Raw genomic sequence first — 15,435 nt, 5'->3', positions numbered from 1 at the left:
CAAGAATCCATTATATGGCTGCCTGCTGACTAAGGACCCAGAACCAGACCCAGAGCCAACTGGACCTGGGTGGTAATCAACCTAGTGCATAAGTGGTGTGTGGAAAGGACCAGACCATAGGCAATTGATATGGATCTCTTCAGAGGTGTATGTAAATTAGCTCCCACCAATGCCTCCGAGCATAATTACATCAGCCTAAACCCTCTCTTCCATATACCTCTGCTGAAGCCACAGGAATTCCTGATGCATCATTGACCCCCTACACTGCTTCACTGGGAAGAGAGGAGGAGAACAAAAGGACCATACATTGTACTGGGGGTTATCTAAGGAGCCTTCTCCTAGCCCAATTGGTAGGAGGGAATCTTCAGCTCTATGAGCACCAAACTCTCTCTCTCTTTCTCTCTGTATGTCACTTCCATTTCTGAGTGGTCTGCTAAGACACCACACTGGGCCACATAGCCCTTTTAAGTTTTCCCCATCTGACTGTCAACTAGAAGGAACCTGCCCCTGCTGGGACTTCGGGGAGGGAAGGTTATTTCACATGCTCAGTGTCTACCTGACATCAGCACTCTGCAATGCACCCAACTGCTATCTATGGCAACTCAGACTCGGATTCCACACCAGCGAATGGAGAGGTGCTGAGGGAACCACATAAACTACTGCCTTGGGAAGCATGCCCATCAGTATTTACACAGAGGTCCCAAGGATTCTGCAAGGCAGACATGTCTGGGCACAGGATTTGATTTGACTCATTTTTGTGTCAAAGAAAGTGCTGTTCAGCAGATGAAGTCATGAAAAGGCCTGGAGATTTTCACATCTCTCTATATTCAAGTAATGAGTAGATCATTAAAACAACTGCAAATGTCTACAGCGTCTCTCATGTATCCCTCTGCTGATTAACACTTCCTTTATCACCACCTATGTCCGAAGGCAGACTTCCTCTTGGGAAGCAGCCTTAAAACAACACAAAGGGGGTGAATTTTCTATCTGATCCTCATGGATTTAGCTGTGCAACTTTCATGAATGATAATAATAGCAGCCACATAGCAAAATCCTTAGGCAGCATATTGAAAATGTGTCTTTAAAAGTCTGAAAGAAATTCACAGTGAGATGGAAATCCCTTGTTAAATTTCTGTGTTCCTATTGGAGTGGGTAATGTGAATAATGTTCATATTTTTTACAAGCAAACTTTTAAAAAAGTATCTAACATTCTGCATAAGGACTCAAAAGATCTCACACCTCACAGGAAAGGAGGGATAGCTCAGTGGTTTGAGCATTGGCCTGCTAAACCCAGGGTTGAGTTCAATCCTCATTTAGGGATCTGGAGTAAAAATCCTTCTGGGGATTGGTCCTGCTTTGAGCAGGGGGTTGGACTAGATGACGACCTGAGGTCCCTTCCAACCCTGATATTCTATGATTCTAAGATAATAACTAATGCTGGTAAAAAAAAAAGTGTGATGGAACATTTTTCCACTGGAAAGATGCAGTTTCACCAAAATCCAAACTTTTCAAAGGAATACTGAGTTCAAGGAAATTTTCCTGGCAAAAAGTAGAAATGAATCATTTCATCTTTCTCATTTTGTTTCATTCGTGTTGAAATGTTTTGTTTGATTTTATGTATGTTGTTGTTTGTATTACCATAGCACCTTGTCATGGACCAGTACCCCATAGTGCTAGGACTGTGAAAACACATTATATAATAATGTTTCAACATTATCAAAATTTAACATTTCAAAGGTCCTAAACCAACATTTTTCAAAGTCTTCATTCATCAACAAATTTCAAAGTTTCAGCTTTTTGTTCTGATTTGAAATGAAAACAAGTTTCAGAATGTCAGAATATCCCTCAGAATGGAAATATTGTTTTTGACCAGTTCTATGAGTGATAGGGGAAAATTATTGCCCTATCAGTTTTATCCCTGTCCTTTTCTCTTTGAGGAGAATTATAATTATCCAAATTAAAAATAGCAGTCCACATCCATCCACTCACTGTCCATGAACTTGTATTGTTACTGGAGTCTAGCTGTAATCCTCTTGTTTATGTATTAGAATCATAGAATATCAGGGTTGGAAGGGACCTCAGGAGGTCATCTAGTCCAACCTGCTGCTCAAAGCAGGACCAATCCCTAGACTGATTTTTACCCCAGTTCCCTAAATGGCCCCCTTAAGGATTGACCTCACAACGCTGGGTTTAGCAGGGCTATGCTCAAACCACTGAGCTATCCCCCCCCCCCCATATTAAAAACAGAAATAAATAATACATAGAAATGTAATGTTTTACGCTACACAAATAGGCCCTGGGGAGGGAAGGAAAACGTGGAGCCCTCTTTATCTGTGATCTGGAGGTGTGGTACTCCCACTGAGGCTAATAGAATCTATTTACAACCATATGGGGAAGAACAGACCCTGTCCTAAAGAATAGTTTGTGACATGTAAACACAGTCATGACTAAGGAGCTGTGTGAGACTGCCCCCACTCCAGGGAGCGCACAGTCCCTCCTCCTGGAGCTCCACAGAGTACACAATAAAAACTGCCAGCAGGAACCATCATCAGGGATTTAAGTTGGGACCCCCAGTGTTAAAAAGCTCAATCCTCCACCATTTGAGCTAAAGGAGTGGCGAGCTAGGCTAGCTATAGTAGACCCATAACCTCTGGGTAGCTGCCACTAGAGCGGGGACACACATGGGCTACAGATTCTGAACCTCAGAATGGTGCTGCTTTCTCCCTTCTCCATGGCCATCCCATTCCATAGACTAGGGCAGAGGGTGGGAGGGAGCAGGGCTTCTTCCCCCCAAGTAAGGTGACCAAACAGAACACCGCGTGGGGCTAGCCTGAGGACCCCCCCCTCTACCCCCGCATGGGGCTTTCCAGAGACCTTCCCCCACCCCAGGGCTGGCCCGAGCTGCTCACCCGAGCTGCTCACCCGAGCCCTGCCTGCCCCCTCTCCCCCCACAGCTGGGGCTGACGTCGCTGCTTGCTCAAACCCTGCCTTCCCCTTGTGTGGGCTGGTGTCGCAGGTCCCCCCGCACGTTCTTCTGCACTCCATTTTTTTACAAGAGTGGGCATTTGTCCTGTTTGCTCTTCACAAGAGCAAACGGAACAAATGCCCACTTTTGCCAAAAGAGTCAGGATGACCGGGACAGGGCTTAAAAAAGGGACTGTCCTGGCCAAAACGGGACATATGGTCACTCTACACCCAAGTGCAGGGACAGTGATTGTTCTTGGTCCTCCCCTGGGATGTGCAAGGTGAGGAAAGCTCCTTATGCTCTGTCTATCTCTGTGAGAACCCTGCAATGTGTACATATTGATGGAGAGTCTCAGCCCTTATGGTCCCAATGGCAGAGCACAAAGAGGAAGTAAAGCTGCCTTAAAATATCATCTGAGGATTCTCCTAGCACAGAGGAATCCTCAGATGATGCAGGGCTGGCATAAGTAATCTTATGCCAGCTATTCCTGGCCTTCGCAGCGCAGCCGGCATTCCAGGGCAGGCTGGGATGAGGAAGGGTTTACTGGAGGTAGTTCTGGAGCACACCACACTGTGTCAATCCTGGCTGTCAAATCCTGGCTACTTGGGAGGCTACTCTCGTAATCGCAAGCTCATGCTAACCATAGCATGTTGCGTGCTGCTTTAATCACCAGATAGTTTTAGGTGCTAAAATATTTTCCTGCCTTTTATCCAGAGATTGTAACACAGACTATTCCAAAGCCTAACCCTTCATGGGGTTTTCTAGACACAATCCAAGTTGCCCACAGCTTTGCCACAGATTAAGTGCTTACAGTATGTGATTAGGATTTGAGATCTCTGCACAGCTTTATTTGTCATTAATACTTTCCATGCAAGTTATAGTGCTATTCTCCCTCAATGTGATTACACAATGTTCCTTTAATATATGCCTGGAAGAGAGTAATTTAGCCCCAGTCTACCTTTTTGCACTGCTATAACAAACAGCTTTAGTCTCTCACATGCAACTCGATCATGTGCACAGCATTTCAAAAGTAAGGAAAACAAGGCATTGCCCACCCCAGCACTTGCTATATTCCTATCTTTTTCTGATATTTTAAATGAACCTTTCCTGTATTGATGAAAGTTAGAAGACAAGAAAGGATTATTATTAATGATCTGTCAGGAAAATAATTGTATTACTTTTCTGTGCTTCATTCAAACAACAGGGTCACCAATGATTGCATCTTAGCTATGATAATCACACTTCAGTTATTTGATTAGATTCATCTTTGAGATGTGCCAGACCCTTTTAGGGGAGCACACTGAGATTTAGCTTGAGGCTACATTAGACTAGGTTTACAATGGATAGAGATTCAAATTTGCATTGTGTTAGGTGCCCAAAGGGAGAGGGAGAGCATATAAGACTTCTCAGCCCGCCCAATTTACGGTATAACTCCCTGAATATGAAGCTGTTTTAAGTATTTATATGGCCACTATTACAGTAGTATCTTAGTGATCACTGTTTTCACTGTATTTCTCCTCACAATACCTCCATGAGATAGGGAAGTGCTATTATCCCCATAATACAAATGGGGAACCAAGGCACAGAGAGGCTAAATGACGTACACGGAGTTGCATAGGAAATCTGTGGTCAAGCAGAGACTTGAATCCAGGTATTCTAAATCCTAGGCTGGAGCCCAAACCACTAGACAATTCTTCTGATAGTAGTAGGGAAGGGCCATGATCATATGCTCCTCTGCACTGATCTGAGGTGCTAAGTCAGTGCAAGGGAGCTCCTCCTTTCCCCTTTAGCAGGACTTGCTTTGACCAATACTCTCTGAGATATTACGCCTGTTTGTTGCCTGGAGCGCCCATGGGCTGATGTGCCTTCACCCTACCCTTTCAGGCAGTGTCCAAAAGCCATATTTTAGCCCTATGTTCTTTAAAAAAAGTAAGAAACAGACAGTGGGGTAGCAAGAATTTCAAAGGACAGTATAAGAACCATGAATGGAATTAGATTAAACTTGTATAAAATACACATAACGAAATGCAAAACTGTCAGTATTCCAGCCTTCACCTTTGGTTATGAACTCACAACTTGGGCTCATTTTCACTAATTTACGTGAATCACTCACCTACAAGTGGACCCCTTGCCCAGTGAAAATGGGCCCAAGCCAAGATGGCTTTTTCATCTAAAAAATATAAGAATGCAGATTTTCAGATTTTCCATGTGAAAAATAGCCATTTCAGTCAAAAATGTGAATAAAATAAAATGTGAACATTTATGAAATGGCAATAAAGGAAATAGCCAAAAGATATGTGGGAAATCACCACCACTACCACCAAAAATTGTGAATTTCACATAGGTCTATTCAGTGTAAAGCTCCCATTCAGTGGAAGATTATTCCCTACAGTGTAATTTTCAGTGGTTCATTTTAGTGGTTCATTTCAGTCTCATTTTAAATGTCTCAAATGATGGGTTTTACACCACTTCCCTTGGGAGACGGTCTAATAGTTTGGACATATTTTATGGATTTTCAGCTAAAAATGACCGTTACTGAATACCCATCCACATACCTGGTAGCTACCCTTTGTCTGAAGTTTAATCCTCAAATGAACCTATCTCGCCTGAGTCCTGTTAGAGGAGAGGCCTTAAAAGATGACAAAAGATGAAGCAACGTATCTCCTTTCACACAGAAACAGCCCATGAATTATTAATCTGACCCAGAAAAGATTATAATTAAAGACTAGCAGGGGCCCCTTGAGCACTGTTTGTGCATAATTCAGCCCCTTTCATCTTTAAAGCTTGGGGAGCTAACACAGAACTATGAAGCAGCAAAGCAATACTGTAATGAATATAGAACAAAAATGGGGTTCTTAAAGAAGTGGCATATTCCCCAGTTTAGTTACTGGTAAACTTATGTTCCCATTTATGAAAATATTTTCAATTGTTCCTATGTCCAGATTTTTTTAAGGAGCAAGGGGAGGTATTGTTTGTAATCTCAAATATATTATTGAATCATTCCGTAAATTTTGAATAGTAAAAGGCTCCAAGGAAGAAGAAATGCTTTAATCCCCTTCTGGTGCATTTCATTTAGAAAGATATTATGCTTGTGTTGCTTCTTTGATGTCACACAGAGAGCCAGAATTTAAGTTTTGCTTCTTAACATAGGTATAATTTCCACAGAACCAAGGAAATAGAAATCTGTTCAACAGTTACAGCAAATTATTGATTAGCATGACATTGTACATTGCTTCATAAACTCAAACTGCAAAGCACCGTGCAAAAAATAAAATGGTAATTAAAAGATTTTAGCTCAAATATATCTGCTTTGTGGTGTGCAACAGCTGGAGCAAAGTTACCTCTGCTCTGTTATCTATTGAAAAAACAAGATGTTGATATGAACCACCAGTGCATTTTTATTGTCTTCAGATCATCACCATCTTTTTATGGGATCATAGGAAATCACCTGAACTAATCATCAATTACTCCTCATTAAGCAGTTCTTAACACAGCAGGCCTCAGACTACTGCAAAGATGTATAAAACTCTACAGTTGACATATGCAAGTAAATAGCAGAGACTGGGTTTAGGCCAAATACTGCGGCCAGTGTTCTCATCCCAACTTTAGAGAATTTCAAAGTCTGATCCGAAGGAGGATCCAGACTCCATGACTTGGTTGGGACAATTGCTGATGAACAATATTGTGATGCATGACCAGAACGGGTTAAGCATCCTGCAGGATAAATGACTCAAATTCAACCCTTAAAGACATAATGTTTGTGTTTTTGTGTATTTACATATATATTGGTAGAGGTCAACAATGTAATCAAATAGTCCCTGTCTATGCTGTATTCTGTTAATTCGGAGATCAAAAGGACATCTTAACATTTAAATGAACTGTAAACGTAAGGCTTGGCTACACTGGCACTTTATACCACAATAAAGCCTCCCAGAGTGCTCTACCTTACTCCCCGTCCGCACTGGCAAGGCATGTAGAGCACTCTGACTCCCTGGCTAGAGCACTCCTGGTACTCCACCTCCACAAGAGGGATAACAGCTGTTGCGTATTGGCTGAGACGCCCCAGGGCCAGTGTGAACGAGGAGTTACGTTACAGCATTCTGACTGACCTCCGAAAACGTCCCATAATCCCCTTAAATCAAGTGGCCTCTCTTCTCTTTGTTGTGAAATCGGCTGAGGAATACGGAAGTGCCTTTTCAGAGCTCCGTTTCAGACAGCGGCTGCTTATCTGCAACAGGGCAAAGCAAACTTTTACTGAGTGAGTGAGTGAGAGGCAGGGGGGCTAAGGGGATCTGAACTTACAAGATAGCGTGCTGACACACTCAGCACTCCAAAAACCCACTCTCTCTCTCCCCCCACATACAAACAACACACTCCATCCCACCCCCCTCATTTGAAAAGCACGTTGCAGCCACTTGAATGCTGGGATAGCTGCCCATAATCCACCGCTCCCAATGCCGCTGCAAATGCTGCAAGTGTGGCCATGCCAGTGAGCTTGCAGCTGTCAGTGTGGACAGACTGCAGCGCTTTCCCTAGGGCACTCTCCGAAGGCGGGTTTAACCCGGAGCGCTCTACAGCTGCAAGTGTAGCCAAGCCCATAGGCTATTGCTGTATGCATCTCTCTTTAAAGTGTATAGCAAATCATCTGTGAATGGCGGAAAAACAGGCAATTGCCTTATGTTAATCTGTTTGAATAATTACCAGTGATGCTTTGGAAACAGTCTACTTCAAAGTCCCCATGAGTGCCTATTGTTCACCGAGGGACTCCAAGCTGTCACAAGAGGGCCTGAAACTGTATAAAAATGGCTTGGGTCCTATTCCTGTAATCTCAGATCTGCTTGAGGCCTCATGCAGGGGAAGCCTAAGCCATAAGGACTGAGGGCACGTCTTCACTACCCGCCGATCCAGCGGGTAGCAATCGGTCTATCGGGGATCGACTTACCGCGTCTAGTGAAGACACGATAAAATCGATCCCTGATGGCTCTACCGTCGACTCCGGAAATCCACCGCGGCAAGAGGCGGTAGCGGAGTCGACGGCGGCGCGGCAGCGGCCGACTTGCCGCCGTCCTCACAGCCAGGTAAGTCGACCTAAAATACGCCACTTCAGCTACGCTATTCACGTAGCTGAAGTTGCGTATCTTAGGTCGACCCCCCGCTGTAGTGTAGACCTAGCCTGAGATCCCAGCACTGAGTGACCTGCCCTGAATACAAACATTGGACTATAACCTATGAACTATTTCTGAAAGAACTCTTGGCAACTACGAAGCTCACCATCTCTGCTATGAATCTGAACCTCAAGAATTGAACTAATGTCTGTATGCACACTGATCTTTTAACCAATTCTCTATCTCTTTTCTTTTTTAATAAATTTTAGTTTAGTTAATAAGAATTGGCTGTGTGTGTGTTTGGGTAAGATCTGGAATATTCATTAACCTGGGAGGTAATGTGTCTGATCCTTTGGGATTGGTAGAACTTTTTATATGATGAATAAGATTTTCATCATATTTGACTTGGGTGTCTGGGTGCAGGGCTAAAGCTGGGTTGCTTTAAGGGAACTGTGTTGTTGGCTTCTGGGAAGCTGTTTTGTGCTGCTTTGGTAAATCTAAGTATTGGAATATCTACCAGCTTTGGGGGATTGTCTGCCCCATTCTTTGCAGTTCACCCTAATTGAGTGACCTCAGTTGGCTCTCCTGGGACTCCGATCACAACTTGGTTGGGACAATTGCTGATGACCAATAGCCATCAGGGCCGGCTCCAGCTTTTCTGCCGCCCCAAGTGGCAAAAAAAAAAAAAAAAAAAAGGCAATTGGTGGCACTTGGACGGCAGCTCTATTGCGCCGCTTCATTCTTTGGCGGCAATTCGGCAGCGGGTCCTTCACTCCCTCTCTTCCTCTTCGGCAGCAGCTCAAAGAGAAAGAGCCTGAGGGACCCACCGCCGAATTCCCGCTGAAGGCCTGGACGTGCCACACCTTTGTATTGGCCGCCCCAAGCACCTGCTTCCTTTGCTGGTGCCTGGAGCCAGCCCTGATAGCCATATTATGTATCTCCCCAAAAATGCTTAAAAAAGGAAATAAGGAAGGAGCTGGTGGCTCAAAAGACGGTGTAAAAAGTGCTGGGCATGAGAGGTTAATACTGGATTCTTACATATTGGGCAGACAGAAACAAGAAGGATTGCCAAACTCTGCAGCAACAGTGCGCACCACATAAGTTTGCAAGAGCTTCCTGTTGACTTACATTTGGTAATAATAACTAACCTTTACATTGCAACTTTCATGGACTCCAGAAGGTTCTAAAAGTGCTTAACTAACTTTGCAACTCCTGCGTTATAGGAATCACTTCATCTGTCATTTAAATGCAGGACAGAGAATGGAGACCAAAGCCTTATTCAATTGATACTATACAGGGAATTGCAGACAGATGGAAATGCAAGATATAAACTCTCAAATCTAATTTGTCTAGCACACTGTAATTTAGGACCCCTGCCTAGTAGATAGTCAGTGATTCTACCTTAGACTATTTTATGGACCATCCATTGAAAGAGTAAACAAGTAGCCAAATATGGTAAAATATGGAAAATGTGTGTCACGTAGAAGTTAGAACATTTTGAAAAGTGTAGTCAAGCCTAGTCTCGGGCAGCCACGTAGAACAGCTGTCCCATCCCAGCATATTTGAAATATTCAGAAATTGTTTAAAGATTTCATGAAATCTGAAACTTTCTCTGGCTTCACTTATCCCTATGGGACATACACACACAATACAACACTAATAGAAACACTGCCACTTGCAGAGTCTGATATGCATGGTTGCTTGTGTACCAGAAACAGCATAGAATAGTTATGGTACACATGAAGTGCTATTAACCCCATGTTGCAGATGGAGACCTGAGGCACGGAGAAACTATGTGATTTGCTCAAAGTCACATAGGAAGCCTGCAGCAAAGCAAAGAATTGAACTGGGGTCTCAGGCCAGTGCCCTAACCACTGGACCATCTTTTTTCTCTTTATCAGACAGCACCACAGACAGGATATGCAATTTCTAGGATAAGACTACTGATAGGGATGCTATTCATGAATCTATTAATGAATAATAATTTATTTGATAAATTTAGCCCCTTTTTCTTTTTGTTAATTATCCATGAACTGCTTTGATTTTTACGAATGTGTCTATTGGTTAAAATTATTCAGTGAGTGCTCAGTACAAATATGGGGCTCGATCCTGCAAGGTGCTGACCACTCTGACCCAGGAGCGCCGTCAGCTTTTTTGCCGCCCTAGGCAGTGGAAGGACCCACCCCCGAAATGCCGCCCCTGACAGAGGCGGCAGAAGGTCCCGCCCCCGAAATGCCACCCCCGATAGAGGCGGCGGAAGATCTGGCCGCCACAGTCGCCGCCCCCCAAATGTTAGCGCCCTAGGCGACCACCTGGGTTGCCCCAGCCCTGCACTGACCACAGTCCAGCAAAGCACTTGTGCACATGCTTAACTTTAAGCATGTGAATAGTCCCAAAGAAGTTAACCACATGCGCTAGCGCTTTGCTGGATCAGGGACAGGCACCTTGCAGGACTGAGCAAACTATTTGCAACATCTCTACAAATCTGTACTTGCTACTTGTACATTACACATCTGCATTTGCTACCTGTAATCCTGTGTCTGGAGACAGGATAGTGAACTAGATGGACCACTAGTCTGAACATTCCTACTGTGTGTTCCTATGCTTACTGCTGCTTCCCAGGCCAGGATAACCTCCACGTTGTCACTCCCTGATGGTGGCCCCTTTTATCAGATCTTCTTTTATGCCTTATAAATTTGTTCAAGGTGCCATTTCAGGTACAGATTTTCAAACTGCAAACCCTCAATTTACACGGGACGTGGAACAGCTTTGCATGGAAATAGCCCTTAATCATGTTGAGATCTTTCCTGCTCCCTTTGCAAAATGAGGGGCATTTCGTCACCAAAGAAGGTATTTAGTCCCATTAATGGAAAAGATCTTCCACAGATACATTTCCAGATAATTCAAATTTAATGAGATTTTCTTCTGTACACTCCAGCAGATTAAATACAGTCAGAGACAAGCCATTAACTAATGCAAATGAAAGTTTCAGAGGAAAATTTGCAGAGTTTGTGGAATTATAATGTAACTTTCATTATGACCACCTTCAGAATGAGGCAACAAAACACTAACAATATCAAATAACCAGTAGGGCTGTCAAGTGATTAAAAAAATTAATTGTGATTAATTGCTCTGTTAAACAATAATAGAATACTATTTATATAAATATTTTTGGATGTTTTCCACATTTTCAAATATATTGATTTCAGTTACAACACAGAATACAAAGTTTACAATGCTCCCTTTATATTTTTTTTATTATAAATATTTGCACTGTAAAAATAAAAGAAATAGTATTTTTCAATTCACTTCATACAAGTAATGTAGTGCAATCTCTTTATCATTAAAGTTGAACTTACAAATGTAGAATTATGTATAAAAAATAACTGCATTCAAAAATAAAACAATGTAAAACTGTAGAGCCTACAAGTCCACTCAGTCCTACTTCTTGTTCAGCCAATCGCTCAGACAAACAAGTTTGGTTACAATTTGCAGGAGATAATGCTGCCCGCTTCTTGTTTACAATGTCACCTGAAAGTGAGAACAGGCATTCGCACAGCACTGTTGTAGCCGGCACTGAAAGATATTTACATGCCAGATGCACTAAAGATTCATATGTCCCTTCATGCTTCAACCACCATTCCAAAGGACATGCGTCCATGCTGATGATGGGTTTTGCTCAATAATGATCCAAAGCAGTGCAGACCAACACATGCTCATTTTCATCATCTGAGTCAGAAGCCACCAGCAGAAGGTTGATTTTCTTTTTTGGTGGTTCGGGGTCTGTAGTTTCTGCATCAGAATGTTGCTCTTTTAAGACTTCTGAAAGCATGCTCCACACCCCGTCCTGATCAGATTTTGGAAGGCACTTCAGATTCTTCAATCTTGGGTTGAGTGCTGTAGCTATCTTTAGAAATCTCACATTGGTACCTTCTTTGTGTTTTGTCAAATCTGCAGTGAAAGTGTTCTTAAAATGAACAACGTGCTGGGTCATCATCCGAGACTGCTACAACATGAAATATATGGCAGAATGCGGATAAAACAGAGAGCAGGAGACATACAATTCTCCCCCAAGGAGTTCAGTCACAAATTTAATTAACACTTTTTTTTTTAACGAGTGTCATCAGCATGGAAGCATGTCCTCTGGAATGGTGGCCAAAGCATGAAGGGACACACAAATGTTTAGCATATCTGGCACATAAATACCTTGCAATGCTGGCTACAAAAATCCCATGTGAATGTCTGTTCTCACTTTCTGGTGACATTGTAAATAAGAAGCGGGCAACATTATCTCCCATAAATGTAAACAAACTTGTTTGTCTTAGCATTTGGCCGAACAAGAAGTAGGACTGAGTGGACTTGTAGGTGCTAAAGTTTTACATTGTTTTGTTTTGAATGCAGTTATGTAACAAAAAAACCCTACATTTGTAAGTTGTGCTTTCATGATAAAGAGATTGGAATATGGTACTTGTATAAGGTGAACTGAAAAATACTATTTCTTTTGTTTATCATTTTTACAGTGCAAATATCTGTAATAATATAAAGTGAGTACTGTACACTTTGTATTCTGTGTTGTAACTGAAATTAATATATTTGAAAATGTAGAAAAATATCCAAAATAATAAATTTCAATTAATATTCTATTGTTTAACAGTGCAATTAAAACTGCGATTAATCGTGATTAATTTTTTGAGTTAATCGTGTGAGTTAACTGCGATTAATCGACAGCCCTAATAGTCATTGTTGTATTCAGTAGCTAAAATGTACTTGCTTAGTGAGGGGGATTTTTTTATAGGTTTAACCATAATCAGGACACAATAGGCCAGTTTTCAAAAGGGCTTCAGCCTGGTCTCTAATTTTGGGTTCAAAATTATTTGTGTAATTAGGGGCTGGTACTGCAAAGTCAATGAGCAATTTACTGAAATCCCAAGCGCCTTGAATTCCCATAGACAACAACAGGTGTTGAAGATACTCTATGGCTCCAGGAGTTGTATAGCACATAACAGGATCAAGCTTTTATTTCTTTGGGCCTTATAATTCAATGATAAATACTGTCTGAACCAATTCTATTACTTGATAGTAAACTTACACTTTCCAGACCTGCCAAATGCCGTGTGTCTCACAGGACACACACATACAGGCTGCACCTCATGCATTCCTGCAGCCCATGCTGAATTCAGCCAGGCTGAACGAATGGCCTGTAATCATGGCTCACAGCTGCCAAAAGCTGCTCTCAGAGTAGCAGCTGTGTTAGTCTGTATCCGCAAAAAGAACAGGAGTACTTGTGGCACCTTAGAGACTAACAAATTTATTTGAGCATAAGCTTTTGTGGGCTGCTCAAATAAATTTGTTAGTCTCTAAGGTGCCAAAAGCTGCTCTGACACCTTTTGAGCAGGCAGCCGTGCGGCTCACTATTCTGAGTGGGAACTGATCTAAGTAGGAACAGAGCGAGCCTAGAGAAGGATAGCGAAGTGGCAACAGCAGGAAGAGGGCCTAGCTTCCATCAAGCCATCTTCCCCAGACAGCCCATCCCTTGTTCCTAGTCTCTCCTCAGCTTTCCCCCCACACGTCACCAACAACAGCAGCAGCCCGCAGAGACAGCCGTCCCCAGCTTCTTCTGCATAGACACTGAACTGCCCCCCCTCTATTCCTCACCTACTTTTGGACACACCCATAAATCCAGCTTCCCTTGGCTAACTCCCAGAAATCCCCGCTGACCCAGCTCTTCCAATAGTCCCCTGCTCCCTTCTTCGCTTCGACACCCCACAAACCCAGCTTCCTTTAACTGCCCCTATACTCTGCAACAATCCCGAACTACCCTATCTGCAACTCCGACAGTGCCAAAAACCCAACTGGCCAGCTTCTCCCAGCCACCACCTAGCTACCTCAATGCCCACCCCCGCTATCTCCATTTTCTGCCAGACACTCCTATAAACCTACCTGCTCCAGTTTTTCCATCCCAGACAGCTCCCACCTACTCCCCAGAGAATCCTTCACCGTCATCCACCTATCACAGCTGCCATGTTTTGTGCAGCTCCATGTCTTACTCAAGCCATTGCTTGAAATAGGGTATCTTCTCCTTATGATGAAATTTATGGTCAGATAAAAATTATGTGCAAATATGCAAATTCTTTAATTAGTTGATTTGCAAAAAATGGCATAGGCTATCACAGATGGAGCTTCACAAAACTTGGTAGCTATTAATATCTATCAGTGTTGGGTAAGTCAGCACAGTTAAGTAGACTCTTGCACCCCGGGTGGGGGAGAAAGGATGGTTCCATGGTTAAGGTTGTTTCTCAGCTCTGCCACAGACTTCTTGTCTGACTGTGAGCAAGTCCCTTAACCTCTCTGTTCCTCTGTTTTCCCTTATCTCTGTAAAGCAGAGATAATATGGCAGGACTATAAGGCTTAATTCATTAATGTTTGTAGAAGTGCCAGAAGAACCTCAGACAGAAGTGCAGAATGCTTTGTGCCATACCTCACCATCAATTTTTAAGCAGAACTAGATATTGAAAGCAATATTTATGGTATCATTGCTCATCAATACTGGCAAACAATATAAAGTAGACCCAAACTAGGGAAAGAATATCCAGGACCAACTAATGAGGTAAATGGGAGTGGGCTACACATTTTAAATAGACCTTAATGAGCCAAATTCAACCCTGTCATAAGTGAGCAAATCACAATTGACATCAACCAAGTTTGGATCACCTATGCCATGAGGGTGCTGGTCTACTGGTTTTAAAAGCTTTAGCTGTGTGTGGTGTCTCTTATGACTTGTTTTCTAGTATTGAACCTTTAAATGAAAACAAACAATCCTCAGTCCTGCTTCAGATGTAGCTACACACAGACACACACACACACATACACAGTGCTCTCTCATGGACACCATACTTTTGTCCTTTTTTGTTTTGTACTAGAAAATAAAAGGTAGAGTGAAAGCATGCAGCTCCTTTGCCTGTATAGAAAAATATACTAAAATCATTTAAGAATATTCAAGTAAAAACATACATAAAACTACTTATTGAAAATTTGAGTTTCAATGCATGCTCACTGGTTATTTAGTAGCATCACCTTTGACATTAAATTGCTTTGAATAAAGCTTTTAAAAAAAAAAAAAAAAAAACCAATAAATTTAATTAATTAAACTACTCTTCTAATTGCACAGGGTATGTAAATATTTCAAGTATTTTACACATTTGAAATGAACACACATAAACACAAAAGACATATGGACATGAATATTGTAGGGTCTGATGCAATCTTCCAGGATTTGCGAGATCAAGCTGCTCGTCTGTAATTTTTATACAGCTGGTATAGTTAATCCCTTGGCCTTCAACCCGTTTATTAGTCTTTCTAGCTCTT

This window comes from Terrapene carolina, unplaced genomic scaffold (assembly GCF_002925995.2).
Source record: "Terrapene carolina triunguis isolate 2854851 unplaced genomic scaffold, T_m_triunguis-2.0 Scaffold96, whole genome shotgun sequence".
Taxonomy (NCBI): Eukaryota; Metazoa; Chordata; order Testudines; family Emydidae; genus Terrapene; species Terrapene triunguis.
Note: the sequence above shows the minus strand (reverse complement) of the source record.